Raw genomic sequence first — 18,291 nt, forward strand, 5'->3', positions numbered from 1 at the left:
GAAAACAATACCCATTGAGGGAAGGTGTCCCACACAAAGCAGAGAGGAAGGGAAGAAGAAAGAAACAAATGGAAAAGAAATAAAAGAACCTCAGTTTCAGCTTTTGGCAAAGAAAGAACAATAAGTGACTGATATGTTCTGACTGCTTGTGCAGGAGAACGTGATTTGTCTTGTCCCTGTTTTATTCTCATAGAAAAGCAACTGCTTTGCAGTATTTGCAGTCTCCACTCAAGCGGCTGTTAAATAGCAATAGGATTGCCTCCAGACAGAAATTCATTGACCAGCACTGTGTGGGAAAGCTTGAAGAACTCCTTCTTGGGTGGTAAAGAGCCAGGCAAGAACTTATGGGCTCGGTTTTTCATCCTCTAATTTACAAATGGGATGCTGTCACATGCTGGGTGGATGGGGGAAGAGCGGTAGATGTAATCTACCTTGATTTTAGAAAGGCATTTGATACTGTCTCCCACGACATCCTTATTACAAAGCTGAGGAAGTGTGGGATAGACGAGTGGACAGTGAGGTGGGTTGAGAACTGGCTGACTGGCAGAGCGCAGAGGGTCGTCGTTGGCAGAGTCTGGCTGGAGACCTGTAACCAGTGGTGTCCCCCAGGGGTCTGTGCTGGGTCCGGTCTTGTTCAACATCTTCATCAATGACCTTGATGAGGGCATAGTGGCCACCCTCAGCAAGTTTGCTGATGATACGAAGTTGGGAGGATTGGCTGACACGCCTGAAGGCTGTGCTGCCATTCAGAGAGACCTGGACAGGCTGGAGAGCTGGGCAGTAAGAAACCGGATGAGGTTCAACAAAAGCAAGTGTAGGGTCTTACACCTAGGGAGGAATAATTGCATGCACCAGTACAGGCTGGGGGATGAGCTTCTGGAGAGGAGCTCTGCAGAGAGGGACCTGGGCATCCTGGTGGACGACACGTTGGCCATGAGCCAGCAATGTGCCCTCGTGGCCAAAAAGGCCAATGGCATTCTGGGGTGCATTAAGAAGAGCGTGTCCAGCAGGTCGAGGGAGGTGATCCTCCCCCTCCACTCTGCTCTGGTAAGGCCTCATCTAGAGTACTGTGTCCAGTTCTGGGCTCCCCAGACAGGGATCTCTTGGAAAGAGTCCAGCGGAGGGCCACAAAGATGGTGAAGGGCCTGGAGCATCTCCCCTATGAAGAAAGGCTAAGTGAACTGGGTCTGTTTAGCCTTGAGAAAAGAAGACTGAGAGGGTACCTGATCCAGGTCTTTCAATATCTGAGTTGTGGCGGCCATAGTGGTGAGGCCAGTCTCTTTTCAGTGGTACGTGGAGACAGGACGAGGGGAAACGGACATAAGCTGCAGCATAGGAAGTTTCGCACAAATATGTGTAAGAACTTCTTCATGGTGAGGATGACGGAGCACTGGAACAGGCTGCCCAGGGAGGTTGTGGAGGCTTGTACCTTGTGCTGGAAGGAGACAGTAGGTCTTCTTTTTCTTTGAGGTACGGCTTCAGACACAGTAAATCATATTCCTCATCTTGGAGGTGTGATGTAGATACCCAGTGTGAAAACCTCAAATTCATGCACACCTGTTTGAAGGAAGTATTTATTTTTTCTATTAGCTTTTGCTTCTGAAGAGGAAGGCTTTGCTTTCCTTGCAAGTATAGGGAACTCTTCTGAAAGTTGATCTGAATCCAGTAGTTCCCAAGAATCTTTATCTTGCTACAACGTGGTTCTACTGCAACTCATGAAAACCTTTTGCATTACACATTCTAATTTGGCATGTTTCCTTACTGGAATTGTTTGAGCTGTGGTTTTGCACTTTTGTCACAATGTCGCATTGCATTTTAAGGCTACAATTCTTTTGCCTCTTGATGGCAGCATTTTAGAGAACCCTGACATAGCACCATGCTGAAAAGTAAAGACAGTGCAAAAGAAAGGATGTCTTTCAGAAATGCTGAGAAAGAAAGAAGTTTTAGCTTTTCTTTGCAGTGATAGCTTTCTTCTAAAGGCCCAATCCAGAATAGATTTGCCACTGAAATCAGTGGGAGTCTTTGTAGCCCTGTGTGTTTGATGTCTGGCCTCAACATCATGAAACAAGTCTGTGGTACACTAATGAAAAAAATATTATTCGTATGAGAGTTTTTGTGAAATAAACATTCTGGTAAATTTTCTTGTCTGCAAGATTGGATGGTTTCAAGAGAGAACAAAGCACACGGTATTCTTTTCTGTCTTAAATTTGCTGCTAGGGTTTGTTTACAGTAAACATACACATATGTACAGCACTTTCTATGAAAAAAAAAGCAAACAACAAAAAACACAAGAAAGCACCATGTATTTTCCTTAATAATTGAAAAAGTACAGAGAAAACTTTGAATTTTATTTGTTCTGTCCATGCCTGGTATCATTAAGGCCAGGCTGGATGGAGTCCTTGGCAGCCTGACCTGATCAGTGGCTACGCTACCCACTGCAGGGGATTGGAACTGGATGGTCTTTAAAGTCTTTCCAGCACAAGCCATTCTGTGATTCTATGACTCAGACTGTGCCTGAGCATACAGTATTTATTTTTTGTCATATATAAATGTCTGAACCCACCCATGGTGAATTCCTGGTCTCATCAGATCAGTCATTCCATGCAATCTGAGAAACATTTTGTTGTGCTCTATCTGATCTTTCTCTATGGGTGTATTGTATACAGACATATGTGTTAAAATCCACAGCGTATGTTAGGTAAACCATCTTAAGATTGTCTTCTCAGAACTTGGATTCTTCCATGACTGCAGCCAAAGGCTGTGCTGAGAGACATTTGGATAGCTGAGAGACTAGCTTATGCCCTGTGGTAAAAGAGTACTTCAGCAGACTGCAGAAATTGTGTCAAAATAGTTCCCTGAATTTCTCATATCTTACTTACTGAAGTCTTTCTCAGATGTCTTTCTCGGATGGCCCTCTCAGAAAGACAAGAGAAATTCAGGGAAATGATAAGAACAGAGATGCTTGTAGAAACATATCTTGATGCTGGGAGTTTTCATTTTAAAGAAAAAGAGGCAATTATTTTAATGGAAATGCACTCTAAGAAAAGATAACAATCTTGGGTCTTATCTACATCTTCAGGCTTTATAATAAGAAAAGAGAATGCTAATTTACAAACTCTGGTTTAAATTCTCTGTGGCTGTGAGTCACAAATTGTCCCCCATTCCCTGCTCTTCTTTATGCAGGCAGATTCTCAGAAGCTGTGTCAGTGCCAAGCTGAACTTGAATCTTTGCATGGCAGATTTGCTCTCTGGGTAATCAGGCTAAGAAAGCCAGGGATCAAAGCCTATTAGAGTACATCTGAATCAAAACCAATGAGCACAGTTTTCTTTAATCTCAGATTCTGTAATGCAACAGGCTTTATCTAACCAAATCTGCAGAAAACATCCTTGTCTCTGACAAGCTTATTTGGAGTTAGATTTTGGCTTGTTGCTTTTTAAAAAATTAAAGAACTGTTCATTATTGTGTAAGCTAAGCAGTTCTGCATTCTGATACACTTGAATTATTGAAGTTCTTGATGTGCACTGCTCTTTAAGTTGTGCAATCCTTATAATTACTGAAAATAAAATCACAGCCAGTTCTTGATACAATCCACAAAATATGGCTTAATTCATAGGAAATGATGAACTCTCCTCCCCTCCTTTGCAACCCAATGAAACATGATGGAGCAAACTGTCAGGAAAATATAGTGTAAAGACTTTTAAAATGTACATCATACTCATAAATTGAAAAATGTAAAGAATATAAATATATTCAATCTCTTAACATCATACTCTTACCAGCAAGATTACAGAACAAAGGAAGTGTATTATAAACTGTATAACATTTTACTTGTTACGTTTAACAGACAGCTGCTCCATAGGCATAGAATTCGTTGTATGAGCCCAGGCTTTGCTGCAGCAAATATAACTCATGTTGCAGTCATGGAGAAAATGTCAACGTGCATGTTATGGGCGACCACTCTTCTGCTCATGGCAGTTTTAATCATAAATATAAACTCTTAGACATAATTACTAATAAAACTCATTTATTCTGGACAAAACTGGACCAACATCACAAAGATGAAGCAAATAATTCATGCTCAGACAATAAGGAAACTGCAGAGAAAGTATAAAAGTCTACAACTCGCAATAGCCAGAAACTGCTTTAGTAAGAAGAGGCACTCTGTGAGACAATGATGTGTACAAATCTTCTTCTTTGAGACAAAGAGAAGGAAGGAAAGGGTGGAATAAGGAAAAGGAAATAAAAGATAAGAAGGACAAAAGAGTAGGCCTGTTGGTGATATGCTACAATTAAGGCAGACCTTTTCAGCTGCACTGTTCCAAAGTGCAAGCAATTAAAGTCACTAGGTAGATTTTGCCCTCCTTGGCAGCATGACTACAGGATTTGGATTCAGGGAACAAAAGGATTTGGGCTCTTGATATATTACCTAATTTATTAAAAGCAGTTGCGTTTGGTTAAGGATCTTGTTAATTGCACTAGGCAGGTTTGTTCTTCAAGCTTTTTCTCTTTCTTGCATTTCATCATGACAGCAAAGTAATTGAACATCATGCTGGGTACTCCTGCAGAGGTTCAGCTCTGGTCTCATTCAGGAGAAGTGGAGATCAGCATGGCAGGGCCTTGTATCTGCAGCTTTAACTGTTGATTTAGTTTCATAGATTTTAAACTGATATTTATCGCATTTATAGATGTTCAGGGGGGAAGTCCTCTTGAATCCCTGACAGCATTTAATTATGATCCCAATTATAAAATGTCTCTAATCTCTAGGGAGCATGAAAGGATCAATAGAGAAATGAGACAGCTGAAGAACAGAAAGCTCTTCTGTGTCATTGGTTACTTCTATCCTTGATTCCCTCCCTTCCTGCCCCTCAACCTACTGCTACTATTCCTGCTGTTGGGAAAAATTATTACGGTGTTGAAAAATAAGTGTAGCAGCAGTACTTGTGACTATCAAATGATCTGTATATTTAAAAGCTAGCATGACTTTCATTGGTTGCTGAAAACCAAAGGAGAAGGTTTGCAAATTTTATGCTAGAAGTGGTAATGTAAAACCACCAACCTCACTAATGAGGAGGTTGTCCATATAATCCAGATGAAGGATTCTAGCACAAAATTGACTGCTGTACATAAAACTTCTTCTTTTCTGAAGTATTTGTACATTGACAAGTATTTGCAGTACCACAGGAATTAATTTGCTGAGATTTTCTTTAACAATTATCATTTTCTTCAGTCTTACAGAGATTTTCTGACTAATTACTTTTAACTCATAGCATTTAGGTCGGGATGTAAAGTTTATCAGAAGTCAACCATATTCAACTCTTGGGTTCTGGTTTAAAATCTTCTAACTTCATTAGAACTTGCTCCTAACTTTGCTTTTCTTAAGGCTTAGTTTTGATTTCTGTTCTCCATGCAGTTTCCACTTGCCCATGACTTTTACTAGATAAGTTTTCTAGGAGAGAAAGTTGGTAGCCTCTAGATAAGAATGATAAAAAAAATGTCTAGTTGAGTTACATGTTGATGTGCTGGCATCCTGCATAGACTTCAGTATGAGAATGGCATACAGATGATAGATTGAATGGTTCCTCCACCGTAATGTAAAGTCGGAGGGGAAAGATCCTAGTGCCTTTTCTACATCATACCATCAGAATAACCCAACATTTATAGGATCATTATATCCTTGGTATAACTCCTCCTGCTAAAATTTTCCATACTGAAGCAAGGTAATAGCTGGGATTTAAAATGTACAGTTAAAATGTTATGTTAAAAGCAGAATTTTCCTCCTATGTGAAAAAAATCTCCCAAAGAGATTTCAGCATTTTAAAATTACTTTCTGCTTTAAAATCAGAATCTAAGTTTAAGATGAGAACACTTACTTCATTTTTTTTTTTCAAGCTGAAACACTGAAAGGAAGAAAAGACTGCCCATTCAATTTAATAAAAATTTGAAATAATTTGCTTTGTTTAAATGAAAAAAATAACTTGGCAAACATTTCAAAATTATTTGTAAGCTTTTTTGGATCGTCTTTTATGGAGAAAGATTTTTTTCAATTTTGAACGTTGAACGTCAAAATTTTAGAAAGCCACAATGATAACTTAAAGTATTCTCTTTCTGCAAAATCTTTTATATCATTAGTGCTTTTCAGTCACATTTTTTATTTGGCTTTATGCTATCAAAATCAAAATTCTGCATGTCTTTCCTTGTATGCAATTGATATTAGTTATGTTTTCCTTCATTCCTACACTTCTTTCCATTAATTTTCTTGTCTAAATCATCTGGGAGAGAGGGACTCCAAAAGTGGAAGATGGCTGTGTGTTACTGAAAGAGATGTCCAACTATCCAAAGCATTATGGAACAATGGGTGAAACTCCACTGAAGTCAATGGAGCCTTAAATATTGGCACTAACAGAAAATTTGTCCCATAGAGTGCAATTGCATTGTTACATCTTGAATGCTTTTCATTCTCATGATAGAAGTTAGTGAAGGAGATTCTTTTCAAGCACTTATGCATTTATTATTTTAAAAATCCATTTCCTCGAAGAGGTCAAAAGCTCTTCTCATCTCCATAGGGACCTCAAGGGAATTTTGGCATTTTAGAGTATAGCAGGTATCCAACCGCATTAAAATGTTAATGCCGTTTTTTTAACCATGCTGTGGTTTTGTCATGAATCAAAAGTATTGAAATTTAATTATTTTTCAATTGGAAGGAAAAAAATTCCAGCAGGAAAAATATCACATTAAAATCTGATTACTTCCAACTAATCTATAAAAGACATTCCCCTTTTGAAAAGCCCATAAACCCTATTGCTTTGTATCACCAGCGTGATGTATTGTTTTTATACTCTGTTTCTGGCAATTTTCTTTTGTGTAGTACATGCAGTAAGCAGACTGCACATCTCCTCTAATAGCTGAATGTTTTTTTCTTGTTTGACTATTCCGCAATGCTGGAGTTTCCCACCTTGCCTATGTTGATATTTTTTCCATAAGAGCAGAGAACAACACAATTATTTGTTATTATTCATGTTCATTATTTTAGAGCCCCAAGACCCAAACAACACCTCTCTGTTCAAAGTGCTGTGGGATTCCGCAGATAATCCCTGCCTGAAGAGCTTTTGGGCTGAGGCTTCCATACCCTGGAGCACGGCGGTTATTCTGTGGGCAGATTATAAGCCTGGGCTATGTTCATTAAATTCTAGAGATTTAATGCCTTGCCCCTGCTTATGCAGGAAATCTGTGACCAGCCCTGGAGAGGAAGTCAGATCTCCTGCATGGTTGTATGGTTCCTCAGTTCCTGATCCATCTGTCCTCCTCTCTAGTGTGTTGTTGGCCTCCAGTGCAGACAAGTCTACCCAAGGAATTTTCCATTGAGTTCTGCTGTTGATGAGTTTCTTTCTCACCAATAGGTGGAAACTGACAGCCCGGTTTCTCAGGTGACACAAGGAACGGTTCTGCCATCCCAAATGAGGCAGGAAAAACATCACGCAGAACAAGGAATTTTCCATAAGAAACTGTACCATAGCAACTGACAAAGACGTTGAAGCACATTACACTTTCTCTGCTTGTTGCAACCTGTGCTTTGATGCAACAGGACATCAGAAAAGCGAAGATTTGTGTTTTTGTTTTGTTTCGTTTTTCTTTTGCTTACTTATTTCTTTGGCCAGGATAGTGATTGCTTTAACTGGTGCTGCTTGATCATAAAGGATTTATTGCAAAATTGTGTAACCTTTCCACATCCATCTCCAAGGTCTGTGCCAGAGCCTGTGTTCTGGCATGCACTACCATGCAATAGCTGAGGAGGGTGAGGGAACTACATCTACAAACTTCCATGAGATCACAAGCTTTTGAAACTGTAGGGTCACTAACCAAATAGGATGCAGAAATATTTCCAACAGGGTAGCAGCTGTGTAATATGTGACATTAAAATAAAGCTGAGTCACTAAGAAATAGTGATAAATAAGCCAGCAAAAATTACTGTTTTTTTCTAAGCAGACCCAAAATGAGATTGTGTAATGTAACAGAAAAGAATCATTGTGCAGAAACTAGTGGCTGTGGCATTGGTTTGAATACAGCCAAATTTCTGCTGTATTAGGAACAGCATTTAATCAGAATGTTGTATGAAATCTCAAAGGGAAGTCTTTGAAGGGCAGATGTTTGGCTTGTTCCATAGCAGCTGTAACAGGCTGTTCAAGATGAACAAATCTGAATTAACAGGGCCTAAAATGCTTAAGTGCAAAAACAGGAAGAAATCTAATTAGCCCTACTAATCAGCTGAGGTCTGGAGTTTCCCCTTCTGTTGAGCTGGAGCAGTTCAGCCATCTTCCCTTTCTTTCCGGAATTTATACGTCACCCTACCCATACTTAGTTTCCTCCCTTGTGTCCCTTTTCAAGCCCATGAGCAGTTCAGGCTTGTGCTTCTCACGGGAAAAGGTAAACTCCATGATCCTCCTCTCCACTGTATCTGCAAACACAGATTACCAGGTGGAAGCTGCATTGTGCAGCACATCTGTTATGCATGTGCTCTATTTTCATACACATTTACTGCTTGTTTGATTAGAAAAACTGTATTCCTGAGTAAAATGTACTTCCTTTCTGTGAAACTTCATGCTACGTATTCCCCTTGATGGCAGTGGCAAGCCTGTCACTGATTTGGGGAAGTTGTGTGAAACTCCTGTAGACCTGGGCTTGAGCTAAAAACTGCTTACTGGAGCAAATGTCATTACAGCTGTTCATAGCTATGGCTTTTAGCATGCTTAATATGTGAAAACATCATACTCTGTGCAGCAGCAGGGGTAATGAAAGTTCTCTAACCACTATAGCTGCTGTAACTAACTTATAACTGGTTTAATTATAAGCAAAAAGACTTTTTAAAATACTATGAATTTAAGTAGAGATTTTTCTCAGTGGTGTGGTTTGGATGCTAAGCTAGAATAGACCTCATTAAGATACAGCTTACCATTTTCCTCAACTTACACAACTGGCATTTCTGATGAATGTTTGGCACAATATGAAGTAAAATCATTCCAGTAGCTCTTGTTCAGAAAACTTAATTGGTTTACACTTATGAAGGTGTGGAAAGAAATCAAGAGCAAGTAGTTTTTAAGTGTTGTTTGTGGTATGTTAATCCCTGAAGGCCCGTTTATTTTTATGTGGAATAGTACTTTAATGACTAACAACATGCAGACTGGAGTAAGAAAAAAAATTAGGGCAGTCAGAAGAGTAGCAGACATCACATATATTCTTCCATTTGTGTTGTCATCATTGTGTTTGTTTGTTTGTTTTGTTTTAATTAGAGGGTGCTCTGGATTTCTTAATTGCTTTCTTCAGTAGTTTCTCTTTGTGACTTTTGATCTAGAATGATGCACTGAGTTTCCCAGTTCACATTTTGTGAGTGAGAGCAGAGTTGGTTTCATGGTTTACAAGGTGACACTGAAGACAGCGGAAGGGAAACAGAGCAGCTGTAAAATCATTTTTCTGAATGTATTTTTTTTCATTCTAGTTGCTTTTATTTTTGAGTGTGTTTTAATGCACTTAAACTTTAAGGAGGTCAGAATCAGATGTCTGTAAAAATAAAAGAAAGTATTTATTGCATTCTTCTTTAGATTTTAAAATAAGACAGCTGTTAGGAGTTTCTAACATTGTTTTCAAAACACCAGTGTAAAACACACACACTTTCTATCTTTGTGACACTACCCAAATAGAAAGAAATTCATCTTCAGAAGAAAATATTATGAGGCAGCTAGGTAAGCACTTTTGGTCTTATTTTGTAGGTTGGGAAAACAGTGATGAAGGGATTCACTCAGAAGAAGTGTCTTGAAGTTGTTTGCTGAAGCCCTCATGACAAATACCTAAATACCTTTCCGTTTACATGTGTCTGTTGAGGTTTCAGAAGTAAACAGTGTTGCCTCTCTGTAGTTTCTCTGGAAGGAAAAATGCAAATCAGTATGGTTATTTTTTCAGGTAGAGCCTGTTGTATTTTTAGAATGTGTGGCTGAATTACCATTCTCATAAAGAAGAAAATGTTAAAAGGGAAGAACAAATGTGACGAAAGCAGCAATGAAAACAACACACTTGCCTTTAAGTTAATAGTGATTTTTATGTAGAAAAGGGCTCTGGCCGTTTGGGAAGAATACAGGAAAATTGTCAAAGCATGTAGGGTTGCAACAAGGAAGACTAAGCCCAATTGGAATTAAATCTGATGAGGAAGGTCAAGGAGAACAAGAAAGGCTTCTGTATGTCAATAGCAAAAGGAAGACTAGTGAAAATGTAGACCTCATGCTGAATGAGGTGGGTGCCCTGGTAACAGAGGATACTGAGAGGACAGAGTTACTGAATGCCTGCTTTGCTTCAGTACTTACTGCTAAGACTGCCTCTCAGGAATCCCAGACCCTGGAAATAAAAGATTCTGGGGAAGGGAGGACTTCCTTTTGGCTGAGGAAGATCTGGCCAGAGACTGTCTAGGCAAATTTGATGCATACAAATTCGTGGGCCACCATGGGAATCATCCATGAGTACTGAAGGAGATGGCAGAAATGATTGCCAAGCTGCTCTTAATCATCTTTGAAAGGTGATCATGGAGCTTAGGAAAGGTGCCTGAGGACTGGAGTAAAGCCAGTGTCACTCAAGTCTTCAGAAAGGACAAGTAGGAAGGCTTGGAAAACTACAGGCCAGTCAGACTCATCTCTGTCCCTGGGAAAGTGACGTAACAGCTTATTTGGAATATCATCTCCAAGCAAGTAGAAGAGAAGATCAAGTATTCAACTTGAATTCACCAAGGAGAAATTATACTTCATTGATTTGGTAGCCTTCTATGGTGTCACAACTGGGTGGGTAGATGAAGGGAGAGAGGTGGATGCTGTATACCTTGACTTCCACAAGGTTTCGCATATCATATTTGTAGGTAAGCTTAGGAAATGTGGGATAGATGAATGGACTGCTGAGGCGGACTGAGAACTACCTTACTGACAAAACTCGGAGGATTATATCAGCAGAACAGAGTCTAGTTGGAGGCCTGTAGTTAGCAGTTCTCCTAAAGTGTCAGTGGCTATGGTCTTGTTCGACATCTTCATCAGTGAGCTGGATAAAGGTACAGAGTGCACCCTCAGCAAGTTTGCTGATGATACAAAGCTGGAGGGGCTAACACACCAGAAGGCCCTTCAGCAAGACCTGGAGAACCTGGAGAGCAGGGCATTATAGAGGTTCAGCAAGAGCAAGTGCAGAGTCCTACACCTAGGGGGAAATAATCATATGCACCAGCACAGGTAAGGGGCTGACCTACTGGAAAGCAGCTCTGCAAAGAAGGACCTCAGTGTCCTGGTGGACAACAGGTTGGCCATGAGTCAGCAGTGTGCCCCTGTGGCCAAGATCAGTGGCATCCTGAGGTGCATTAAAAAAAGCATGACCATCTGGGCAAGGCAGGTGATCCACTAGTGAGGTAGTTCTGGGCTCCCCAGTTCAAGAAAGACAGGGAACTTGTAGAGAAGGAGGGTCACAAATATAATTAGAGGCCTGGAGCATCTTTCTTATGAAGAAAAGCTGAAAGATCTGAAACCGTTCAACCTGCAGAAGAAAAGACTGATGGGGGATCTTAACAAGTGGGCCAGGCTCTTTTCAGTGGCGTACAACCACAGAACAAAGGGCAACAGGTATAAACTGGAAAATAGATAGTTGCATACAAACATGGGGAAAAACTTTACTGTGAGGGTGAGAGAGCACTGGAGCAAGCTGACCAGAGAGGTTGTGGAGTTTTCCTCTCTGGAGATATTCAAAACTCACCTAGACATTTTTCTGTGCAATTTGCTGTAGGGAGCCTGCTTCAGGAGGTGGATTAGACTAGATGATCTCCAGAGCTCCCTCCCAGTCTCTACAGTTTTGTGATCCCGTATGTGGGAAGATTTTGGAAAAAGTAGCCAATAAATTTTGGAAGTGATCTGTAGATGATTATGTTATTTTCTGACTCTTTCTTTTCTCTTTAAAATTCTGTCTAGAAGAGCAGACTAGAAAAACTGTGACCTGGAAACTGCTGGAGGACCATTTTATTGATGCTGGGCTACCAAAAGCCGTGCATCACAACTGCCTAACTGGCTTCACACCAATTCCATCTCAAGAGCAACACCTCACGCTCGTGCTGGTGGTGGTCTTGCAGAAGGCAATGATTAGTTGGCACTGGTTGCGAAGCAGTTTATTAATCTACCCTGGTGACATCCTGACTATGAGGCTGACCAGTGACTTATGCTTTGTGTATCTCAGTTTTAGTTCTGTACAGGTGACACATGTACCAACAGTCAACATGCATTTCCTTAGCTGCAAGTGCCAGTTCTGACAACTAGAGAGAAAAATCCATCCGTGACACTGAGACAGAAAAATTCACTGCTGACAATGAAAATGATGGTAATTTTTAATATTTTCTGTACTGATAAACATGTAGGGTGTCCTCCATTACAGATGAATAACTGTAGCAGCCATTTGCATTGATTACTGCTGCTCAAAATGTTTACCGTATTCGTGAATACATAAGCAACTGGTACTTATCTGCTCTGTGAGAGAACTTGAATTTCAGAAAGAAGAATAAAACTAAAATTATGCTTCTTGCTGTGCAGACTACAGTTTCTTTGAACTGTTCTTTAATATCTTGGTGTACAGTAGTCACTACACAACAGACTTTTTTTAAAAACAACAATCACAGAGAATCAAAGTGAACTTTCCTGCCCAATGCATTTTGGTTTCTCGCAGAGGCTCCCAGAATTAACATTTGCATTCACTTTAGAATGCATGTGTTACAGAAGATTCAACTGTAAGTACCTTCCAAGAATAAAGAGCACAAGGGAAAAGGTGACTGTGATTTATGGTGACATCTATTAAGCTTTTATAGAAGATCACACGTGTGTACTAGCTATCACCATAAAATTAACTGGTACTAATTGGTCATACCTGCCAACTCAGTCTGCTTATGAGTATAACAGTCTTTTTTAGGTCACGTTCATTATACTGGCATAGTATGTCAGATCCTGAATAAAGTTCATTCAGCCGTTTTTGATGTTCTTCTTCTTGTTGCTCTGCTATGTGTGTGTGCTGCCATCAGTGAGAGTTCACATCTCTGCAAAGACTTTGAGTCTGTGTGCTTTGGGAAATATGTGTCTCAGGTATCTGCCCAGCGGTCTCTTCTCCAGCAACAGTGGGCTATGGGAGGGTACCCTTTGATTGAACTTCGCCTGGTGTTTTCCTCTTTCTTGGAAACTGACAGGAACAAAATGTTCAAACGTTCCTTTTTTTCCTCCCTTTTGAGGCATGGAAGTAAGGGGAAAAATAAAAATAAAAACAAAAACAGAAAAAGGCTGTAACTGAGTTCATTATTGTGCAATAAATCAACCAGTAAACTTCCATGCATTTTGCTGTATTTGGGCAGCTCCTATTCCTTAGTGACAGCTACTTGGCTCAGCACACTGTAATTATCAACTCAAAAACAAGATGCTTTTAGGTGTTGAAATCATAATGGCAGAGACTGAACTTGTCTTCAATCTCCTCATGGGCCACAGCTTTAAAAGATCCCATTTAGTCTGTGCTTTATTGTGTTGTTGCATCTGATACTAAACTCTGACAGTTCATTAGCACACTAGACCCTTTAGGAAGCTGTTACCCTAAAGAAGTACAGGTCTTTGTTTTTCATTAGCTGCTGATGTCTTGTACAGTTGCTGTTTGGTTAATGCATCTGTATTCACTTTCTTTCTCTAAAATAAAGGGTTTTTTTTTTATATATGGGAGGGAATTTGTACATTTGTGAAACTTTTCAAAGTCCTTCCTTAAACAGAAGGAACAAAGCAGACCAACAAAGAGTTGGATGTAGCTAAACTGAGCGCTCTCTGCTCCTACTTTATGACCTCTGCCTCCTTGTCTTTGGTTGCTGGATGGACAGAGGGTCTATGTGTCAACCAGATGACTGATACCTGCTGTCAGCAGTCACAAGGACATACAGAGCATGAGATTACCTCTAATCTGCTAACAGGACAAGGGGTTCTATGCTGTGCAGACTACTTGCAAGGGAGTGTGTGTAAAGCAGACTTTGCCTTCCTCAACAAACTTGTTTTGACAAAGAAATAGTCTTTTTTATTGGTTTGAAATGTAGGAAAATATAATTTTAGCTGAGAGATAACAATATCCAGAGCTCAAGTAAATGGAAGGAGGCTACTCGTACTCTTTGCTAGGCCTGTTAGATCTGTTAGTTCTCATGTTACATGAAAATAATATGCAGATCCAAGATGAGAGAAAAGAAAATTCAGCACTTTTTTTTAATCTAGGAAGTCCTGTTGCTCCCTGGGTCAAGTCACATCTTTTCTCTCTGTAACTACGAGAAAGATTGTTTATCCTACCAGGACAAATAGAACAGGCACCTATCCTACCACCACTGAAAGATTCTTTGAAGTGTTCTCAAATCCTACTGGGCTGTGGTTTAGTATAATTTGCAGAGTAGTTCCAGGTAGCAGCATCACTATTTATTTAAGCAAAGTGTAATACAAGAGGCATGCCGCAGTCTCATTCCCATCCATCCTAGGATATGGGGAGATTTTCATGCCCCAGAGTACAATAAAACATTACACAGGCTGTGGAAATATCATGACTTTTACATTTTATGGCCTCAGTCCTTTGGAGGAGAGAAAGGAAGGGCCAGGTCAGCAGAGAAGGTGTTGTGTGGTCTGGGGTAGGTTTGAAAATTTAAACATGTATTTGTGTTGATACCAAGGAAGATATTTTTTTTCCCCCAGAGAATGTGCAACAAGATAAAAGTGATATTTTCTTTGCAGTCCTAATCATGTAAAATCTTAATCATGTTCTGTCTTGCAAATCCTCTGTGACTTCATTTGCAAGACCCATAAGTGAGAACTTGTAGAGCTTCTCTTTGAAACTATTACAAATTAGTAATCTTCAGACTGTTTTGTGGCTGTAGTTGAGCTCTCTAATCCAGAAGTAAAAATGAGTTTTCTGGGTGTACTTTGCATGCGTATGCTTCTAGTTGTAACTGCCTTTGTTATCAGTAAGGATGGAAGTTCTGAAACTATGACAGAGGCCAATGAGGAAAAGCCACCTGGAGATGTAAGCTCCTGTAGATGGCACATCCTAGCAAAAAGGCGTACCATCCTGTCAATGAAAGTAAAGCAGAACAGCAGTAGCTTTGCCAAGGAAGAACTAAATGCTGAACTGAAAAACTGAAGAACAACTGTAAGGACAAATCTGTAAGAGACAATAACCTGCTTTTAACATCTGCCCACCTTCTAAGATGGTTCTGCTTGTCTCTTCCATTGTGTGGGGTTTTCAGGCCAGATAACAGTTAGTGCTAACCCATCTGTGACCCCAGATGGAGGAGAAGGAGAAGGGAAATGAAATGAAGAAAGGGAAGGAAAGTAAATGAAGTTCTTTTTTTTTCAGTGTAAAGGAAAAGTTCTCTTTTCCCTGTTTTTTGTTTTTTTTCTTTGATAAATAATGGGAAAATCTGACCAAAGGTCAAGGATGGTTCCTTTTCTTATTTGTTTACCTTTCTTGATGTCGTTGTATCTTTTCTGGGTCCTCTTCAGGAATAACCCAAACTCTTTATTTTAAAATGTAATTACACTGTGCTTGACAGCCACTTGAGGTGAAGAGCATACAGGTGGCATACATAAAACTATAAGCATGAGAAGCCAAGCGGCCTCAAAGCCTTGACTGTATGCAATTCAGCTGATGAGTGAAACTTCCACCAAGGGAAAAGTTTATCTCAGCTATTCCAAAGAAATCAAAACGTGGGTGTGCCTAAGATTCAGCTTTCCTCGTGGAAAGCCATACATTATCATGCATCCTGATAGAATTCTGACAAGAGCTCTAGAGCTGGACAAAAATTTCTAGAAAAAGTGTAAATAGTAATGTTTAAAAGCGATATATAAAATACTGAATTTTGTTGTGCTCCTGTGATATCTCCTCTGTTGTTTTCATTTCCTTCCTTGCACAATTAGCTGCAACAGAGCATTCTTACTCATCTAAGATGGCAAGATCAGGTGCTGTGATAGCTTTCAGTAAAATAATTCAGAAAAGGTGGTAATTACATCTGTATTAATGAGTAACTGTCCCCTTTGATGGGACAGAATTTGGGATTGTGAGCCAAACATATAGTTTACTCTTGCACTGGACTGAAAGCTGGATTTGGTTTTCACATTTCTTTTTCAGAGGCCAAAAGTAAAACCTTTCTATTCTCCCTCACATTAAGATACTTAATGATTTTCTTTTCTTTTTAAAATAAGAAGAGAAAAGTAAAGCAGTGAAGCATACAGAAAAATGAGGCAATCTCCTTTGAATTGCACCTTTAAGCTCACTTAGTCAAAGCTCGAATGTGGCTCAGCCCTTGAAAGTTTCTTTCAGGTCCTGCTTCTCAGACTGGCATCTTGGGATGCTTTTCAGATTATGCTGGTTTCTGAAAAAAAAAAGAGGTAGAAAAGATTTAATGCTTTGAAGATTATATGTTTATTTGCACTTCTCCCATGCAAACATCTGTTGTACAAGATATGCTCCATGGTACTTTCCTATCCTTTGCTGAGTTCTTCTCTTCCTGTGGCTCAAAAGATCCATAAAGTTTAGTGTTGTGCTGAGGGAAAGGATTTCCTGGCCTGAGCTAAGAGAATGGTGGTGGTGAGATCATTCTCTCCAGCTAATTTAATATGTAAGGCAGACGATTTGCCACAATAAAATAATACTAGCAGACATTTTATATTGTAACTCCTGCACAGGAGCTTAAGTTTTGTTATCAGTAACTTTTGGGAGAAGTGCACTGAGATTGGCATTTACAAATTAAGTGCATGTGCATCTGCAATGGCAGAGTTTGATCAGAAATGCAGCATTGTTTTCTGCTTAGAGCTGATTCGCAGTACTGTGCTGAAAAGCTGTTAATAAGCAGGAAGCAGCATACAGAGAAAAAAAACAAAGTGAATAATACCTACTGTCTGTTTTGAACGTACTCTGACAAATTCAGTTATTCTGACATATCCCAATTGTTTCAGCACATAACTTGTCAAATATGTATTTAACACATATTTTAATGTTGAAATAAAAAAATAATGCCAGGGTACTGAGGCTTGAGGGCCTTGCATACCTTAGTTCTTGTAAGGTAAAACTCATGCCTGGAGAAGTTGTCAATTTCATTATTCTTGTTTTTGTTAAGGGTGAATTTAGCTCATAAGGCTCATGTATCTAAAACCATGATAGCATTGTTATTATAATTTACTATTAAGTATTTTTTATTTGGTTATAAGGATAAAATTGAATATGCCAATCTATCTCTCTGTAGGATACTGAGAAGATTTTGACTAAATAAGAAGTTTCTCTTGACTCAGAAAGTCAGGAAACACATGAATTTCACCCAGTGAAATGCCATGATAGCAGAATGATTTTATAGTGCACAAGAGCTGTGGTGCCCCAGGCCCTTTGGGAAGGACTGCTACCTGGACACCATTCCAGGAGCTGCAACGTTGTGTCATAAAGAGGAACTTAATTCCCAGTCAAAACAATGGAAACACTGGGATTCAAAGTAGAAAGCCTGTGAGGATTTAAGCTGTAAACAAAGCCACTCAAAGGGTAGGCTACAGCAATCACAGATTTATTGGGTTTATCATCAGATATATTTCCTTAGAGTTAGGAAATTCCTGGAGATTATACCATTCTAGTGAGTGCTTTGCTGCTTATAAGTGTCTCCAACTCTTCTTCCAAGGAAGACCACAGCCCATGGAAATGCCTCCATCAGCTTGTCCATTAAATAACTGAAAGACTGGGAAAATCACTGATAGCTTTGCAAACTGTTTCAGAGGCCATATTTGCAATGGTAAAGTGAAAAGATTTGAGTTTCCTTGACTTAGTAGTTCCTCTGTGGATTGTTGATGTTCTGTTTTCTATGTCCTGTACTGACGTTAGACTACATAAAAGCAGGTTTTCTGTTGGCTTATTTTAATCTCATTAAAGAGATTATTTGTGTCTCAAGTGTGGACTATATACATGTAAACTAACTGCTTGCTTGTTTGTACTTTCAAGAACTGGATATTGATCTTGCATGAGGATTTGTTGCTGCCATATGGTAGTAATTTAGCAGCAGCAACACACAAAACTGTAAATAGAATGGTGAGTAATAAATGTTGTATGGGTTAAGCACACCAAATAATCAGAAATATATTCTCAGTACTGAGCTTATTTCTACATACAAGCAGTTGTGACAGGCGAGTTGTTATTTTATCTTATTTTATTTTATTTTATTTTATTTTATTTTATTTTTATTTTATTTTATTTTATGT

The 18,291-nt window shown here is 39.3% G+C and overlaps 1 protein-coding gene and 1 long non-coding RNA gene across 4 annotated transcripts in view; one reads left to right on the plus strand and one right to left on the minus strand.

Moving 5' to 3' along the window:
• The window catches only part of NTRK2 (neurotrophic receptor tyrosine kinase 2), a 197,697-nt gene that overhangs the window by 118,523 nt on the left and 60,883 nt on the right, over positions 1-18,291 (plus strand). The gene's annotated exons all lie outside the window — the stretch shown is intronic.
• On the minus strand, positions 15,462-18,231 carry LOC109364001. Its single transcript, XR_002109947.1, has 3 exons — positions 17,303-18,231; positions 17,103-17,156; positions 15,462-16,427 (listed from the first exon to the last, which is right to left on the minus strand). It is a non-coding gene; the product is annotated as an uncharacterized LOC109364001 (long non-coding RNA).

Source organism: Meleagris gallopavo, chromosome Z (genome assembly GCF_000146605.3).
Source record: "Meleagris gallopavo isolate NT-WF06-2002-E0010 breed Aviagen turkey brand Nicholas breeding stock chromosome Z, Turkey_5.1, whole genome shotgun sequence".
NCBI lineage: Eukaryota > Metazoa > Chordata > Aves > Galliformes > Phasianidae > Meleagris > Meleagris gallopavo.